The sequence below is a fragment of the Brassica napus genome, chromosome A1 (genome assembly GCF_020379485.1).
Source record: "Brassica napus cultivar Da-Ae chromosome A1, Da-Ae, whole genome shotgun sequence".
Classification (NCBI taxonomy): Eukaryota; Viridiplantae; Streptophyta; class Magnoliopsida; order Brassicales; family Brassicaceae; genus Brassica; species Brassica napus.
In genome coordinates, this window is record NC_063434.1 from 15776806 (window position 1) to 15782805 (window position 6000).

The 6000-nt window shown below is 38.6% G+C and overlaps 1 pseudogene; it reads left to right on the plus strand.

Moving 5' to 3' along the window:
- The first annotated feature begins 2362 nt into the window (after window positions 1-2362).
- On the plus strand, window positions 2363-4785 carry LOC106428540 (annotated as a pseudogene).
- The last annotated feature ends 1215 nt before the right edge of the window (window positions 4786-6000 follow it).

The window sequence follows — 6000 nt, forward strand, 5'->3', positions numbered from 1 at the left end:
ACTAATTCATAGGATTTTTGTAAGCCGAGGGTTCAATCACAATTTGTCTAAGCTGTTTGTTGTTTTTCTAAGCCGTGGGTACTGGTAAAGCAGGGAACCCGTTTCAATTCTCAGTCTTTGCATTTAGACTTCGTTAAGACTAACCCCTAGTCTTTGTCTGAAAACATTCTTTAAGCCGTGGGTAGTCTTTGCTAAAACATTCTTTAAGCCGTGGGTAGTCGTCAAGCAATAATTCTGTTTGGCTTAAAGACTTCCATAAAGCCGTGGGTAGTTGTAGTATTGACCCATAAAGACTCTTCTCATAGAGCTGTTGTTGGCCAGATTCAGTCTTTGTCTAAAGACTTTACATAAGTTGTGTGTAGCAAGAATCTCAAAGTCTTTGTCTAAATTTTTTTCATAAGCCGTGGGTAGTCTTTGTCTGAAAACAAACATTCTTTAAGCCGTGGGTAGTGTTTGTCTGAAAACATTCTTTAAGCCGTGGGTAGTCGTCAAGCAATAATTATGTTTGGCTTAAAGACTTCCATAAAGACTCTTCTCATAAGCTGTGTGTAGCAAGAATCTCAAAGTCTTTGTCTAAGAACTTTTCATAAGCCGTGGGTAGCAATATTTTCTAAAGCCTCTTAATCAACTCATGGACTTTGTTTAAAGACTTTATAAGCCGTGGGTAACTCATAGTCTATGTCTAAAGACTTTACAGTGTACCGTTGGTCGTTTTATCCATCCCAACATTCATAGTCTTTTTGTGTCTAAAGACCTTTGTGAAAGCCACAGGACATTTGATCCAACCAAACATTCATAGTGTTTGTCTGCCTAAAGACATTTTTTTTGCAAGCCACGGGTCGTTTGATCCAGCCAACCTTTGTCTAAAAACTTTATTGAAAGCTCTGTCTAAAGACTTTTCTTAAGCCGTTTTTGTAAGCCGTGGGTACAGTCTCTGTCTAAAGACTTTTCTTAAGCCGTTTGTTGTGTTTTGTAAGCCGTGGGTAACAAAATTCTGTCATACTTTCCATCGTTCACTTAGACATGCACTACCACCAACCAATAGAGTTGTTGGACCCATGATTTCAAAAACAATTCAGGGTCTAGGCTTCACGCAACGGGACAATGTCCCCAAATAAGAATCTGACAAAACACTATTAGATTAGTGTCTGCCTTATGATCTTTTTGGGGTTTGATAGAACCAAAACAAAAGTAAGCAAGAATCGGCAGTGCGGTACTGAATCTCAAACTTGGAAACAAAACAGTAAAAGAGAAAGTAAAAGAGCTTATCTGTTTTATTGCTGCTACTTCTTTGCCTCCAAGATCCGATCTTATCTTCAATTGTTTCAGTGACTCTATCAAGAGGTATGATGTAATGGAATCTGTCAGCAACGGTTTCTCCACACAAACATACTAGTGTAAACAAAAACAGAGAGAAAATATTACTTGTATGGTCAAAACAGGTGAAAGAACAAAACTTGGAACTCAAAACAAATATGCAGTCTCAATATTGATTCCCTATGTCTATTTGCATGAACATAATCTTTTACTCTCACAAATACGCTATTAAGGAATCAACAATGGTGCTAGCACAAGAAAGAAATCAAATAGATCCGCGTATGTGTATATAAGTATCTACCTCTCTATTCGCTTTATATAATCGACTTTAAGTCCCAATGATATCCATAACTAAAACTCCAAATTAAAGCACAATCACGCTTTACAATAGATCAAAAAACTCTAGCGTAAGCGTAAGACAGAGAAGTACCTCAGCGCGGGGGGGCGTTCACGAGTGATTCAAGCGCTTCCATGTAGATTCAACATCACTGCAACAAATAAAATAACGAACGATTTAGGAAACTTGAAACCCTAAAGCAAAATCGCAAAGAGGATTACGAAACCCAACGGATCGCACGCGAACTCCAAACAAGATAACAATGGATCAAAATCAAATTCATGATCTACATATTACATGAATCGAAAAAGAAACAAACTGATCTAAGAATCTCACCAGTTCCTCGGAGAGAGAGAGACCTCCTCTGGTTTTATTATGTGCATCGTTGCGTCTTTGGTAGCAATAATTTTCTAACGGATACATTTACGGTTTACTAATACATTACGATCAAACACCAAACCAAACCGGATTAAGATCCATCAGATACTTTAATTAGGACTGTCCTGCATTTCCCGGTTATATCACACGATTTAACTTTTCCATCAACTATTAGATGGGCTTCAAGAAAGCCCATTAAAGCCAATTAATTCAAATTGCAAAATCTAAAGTCCGACTTCCTCTCCGGCCACTTCGGAGTCTAGGTCACGATTCGAAAGCTCTCTTCTCGAAGCTCTCCTAGGGTTCCGATTCAACGTCCGCGAGGTCGAAATGGGGACGCGCCGTCCTCTAATTCTCCAGATGGTTCATGATACTCCTGGTTTTGTTCTTAAGGTAGCTCTCTCTCTCTCTCTCGACCACACCTGATGAAATTCTATCGATGGTCAAGTCTCTGGCTTCTCCTCCACATCGCATCCTCTTGTGGCTTGATGCTGTTCGTGAAATTGATTCAAGCTTTCGGAGGACAATTATTGTTGTCTCCAAGTTTGATAATCGCCTCAAGGTACTAGAGTGTTTGAACACACAATCACTTAAGTTGATGTTTCTTTTTACTAATTTGAGTATCCGCAGGAGTTTAATGATCGTGGTGAAGTTGATCGTTACCTCAGTGCTAGTCGGTACCTTGGGGAGAACACTCGTCCTTACTTTGTGGCCTTGCCTAAAGACAGGAGCACTGTCTCAAACGATGAGTTTCGTAGACATGGACGTTATAAGGCATTTGCGTGAGGGTGTCAACGGAGGATTTGATGAAGAAAAGTTCCGTTCTCATATTGGTTTTGGGTCGTTAAGAGATTTCCTAGAGTCTGAGCTTCAGAAGAGGTACAAGGACGCTGCTCCAGCAACACTAGCGTTGCTTGAACAGCGATGCTCTGAGGTAACTGATGATATGCTCACAATGGATATGAAGATTCAGGCTACTTCTGATGTTGCTCATCTCAGAAAAGTTGCAATGCTATATATGCATGGCTTCTATTAGCAATCATGTGGTGAGTAAATTGTAAAAGTACAGTTTCTAAGTCTTTAGTAAATGAGTTGAGAAATTACATTGTTTTGCTTTGGTTTGTTAAGGGAGCTTTGATTGATGGAGCTGCAAATCCAGCACCTGAGCAATGGGGGAAAACAACCGAAGAAGAACGTGGCGAGAGTGGTATTGGAAGCTGGCCCGGCGTGTGTCTGGATATTAAGCCGCCTAATGCTGTTCTTAGACTCTATGGAGGAGCTGCTTGTGAAAGAGTCATTCACGAGTTCCGCTGTGCTGCCTACTCAATCGAGTGCCCTCCAGTGTCAAGAGAGAAGGTACACTTCATCTGCTTTACTCAGTAAAACAACATTTTTATACTTTCCATATAAACTCAAAGTTAGCCTCAATTTTTTCAGGTAGCAAACATTCTGCTGGCTCATGCTGGGCGGGGAGGTGGTAGAGGAGTAACAGAAGCTTCAGCAGAGATTGCTAGAACCGCAGCACGGTCGTGGCTCGCTCCTCTTCTGGACACAGCCTGTGACAGGCTTGCCTTTGTGTTAGGAAGTCTCTTTGAAATTGCTCTCGAAAGAAACCTGAACCAAAACTCAGAATGTAAGAATACGATCCTTGATTTTATAAAATCTCATAGATCCCCTGCATCTCATGAAGTTTCTTTGATAGCAGATGAGAAGAAAGCTGAAAATATGGATGGATGCGTTGGTTTTTATGCTGCTCTACGGAACTGTTACAGTCGTTTCGTGAAGAATCTTGCGAAACAGTGCAAGCAACTAGTAAGACACCATCTTGATTCGGTGACGAGCCCATACTCCATGGCCTGCTATGAGAGTGACTACCACCAAGGAGGATCTTTTGGCTCTTATTACAAACCTAACCAAGCCTCTGGTATTGGTTCGTTTTGCTTCGAGCTCTCTGATACAGGGCGTGATGAGCCAATGAAAGATCAAGAAAACATTCCTCCTGAGAAGAGTAAGGCCCAAGAGACAACACCAGGGAAAGGAGAGGAAACACATATAACAGTCCCTGAGACACCATCACCAGACCAGCCATGTGAGATAGGATGATATGGTTTGGTAAAGAAAGAGATTGGCAATGGTCATCATCATGATGGTGGTGGAGCCAGAAAAAGAGTGGCGAGAATGGGAGGAAACAGGAACATACAGACACTTGGGATTCAGAACGGAGAAGGTGGGCTTCTGTTTGGTACCACGGAAAATGGAATGAAATCAAGCTCTGCTTACACTGAGATATGTTCATCAGCTGCACAACATTTTGCTAGAATACGTGAAGTTCTTGTGGAAAGAAGCGTAACGTCGACCCTAAACTCAGGGTTTCTAACACCTGGTAAGTTCTACTTGTTTCATGCTGAAGAAGACATCGTTTGCGTCTGATTTGATTTGAGTTAACTTAAAATTGATTGTTTTGTGATTGCAGCCGAGACAGGCTAGTGGTTGCACTTGGTGTGGATTTGTTTGCAGTAAACGATGAGAAGTTCATGGACATGTTCGTTGCACCTAGAGCTATTGATGTGCTGCAAAACGAACGTCAACAGCTTCAGAAACGTCAGAAGATTCTTCAGTCTTGCTTGACTGAGTTCAAAACCGTGTCTCGTTCATTGTAATGGAAATGAATGATCATTTGTTTCTAATGATGTTCCTTTTCTCTGTAAACACGTGATATTCTTCTTGAAATGACAAAACTGAGGTTGTTGTTTTTTGTTTGTTCTGTAATAACCAAAAAAAAAAAAAAAAAGAAATTCTTGGGTTCATCTCCTATTTTATATACAGATCTTTTTTAATAAGGAAACAGAATATTTAGAATTTATTTTCTAAAATAAAAGGATAAATAAATAAATAAATAAAATGTAACAGCAATAAAAAAACGAATTTTTTAACATTGTTAAAGTCGTTCATACTAAATTCTAAACACTAAATCCTAAACCCTTAACCTTTAGGTAAAATATAAAAAATAAATAAAATATGGTAGCAGCTGTAAATTTTTTTTTTAATATTATTAAAAGCGTTCATACTAAACTCTAAACCCTAAATATTAAACCTTAAACCCTTAGATAAACCCTAAATCCTTGGATAAAGAGATATTCCAAAGGTTATGAGTCATATCAATGGATTTATGATATATCCAAGGGTTTAGGGTTTAGGGTTTAGTGTTTATCTAAAGATTTAAAGTTTCATGTTTAGGGTTTAGTGTTTAGTATGAAAGGCTTTAACAATATTAAAAAAATCATTTTTTTATTGTTATTATACTTTTTTATTTATATTCTATCCTTTTATTGAAAAAAATAAATTCAAAATATTAAAAAGAGATATAAACCCTAAATCCTTGGATAAAGAATATACGTCAAAATGGGTCATGACCCATGGGTTGACCCAACCCAATTTGATCTATTAACCCAAATGAACTGTTTATTTTTGATCCAATAGGTTAATGGGTTAAAAGGTTAATGGGTTAACAGGTTAATGGGTTAACAAGTTAATGGGTTAACAAGTTAATAGGTTTATTGGGTTGGGTCAACTCTGACCCATTTTGTTTTCAATTAAAAAAAACCATGAGTAAACTCAATTCTAAGGTTTGATAAAATTGAAAAATCATGAATTTCTCTAAAATCCAATCATTTATTTGGTGGTAAAATGTGTTTACCACCAAAACCGCAAAATACGTTTTTCCGCCAAAACGTGTTTTCCCGCCAAAACTACAAAACAAGTTTTTCCGCCAAAATTGCAAAACTCGTTTTTCCGCAAAAACGCAATTTCCCGCCAAAACCGCAAAAACGCATTTTCCCGCCAAAACCGCAAAACCCCATTTTCCCGCCAAAACTGCAAAAACGCAATTTCCCGCCAAAACCGCAAAAACGCATTTTCCCGCCAAAACCGCAAAAACCCATTTTTCTGCCAAAACTGCAAAAACGCAT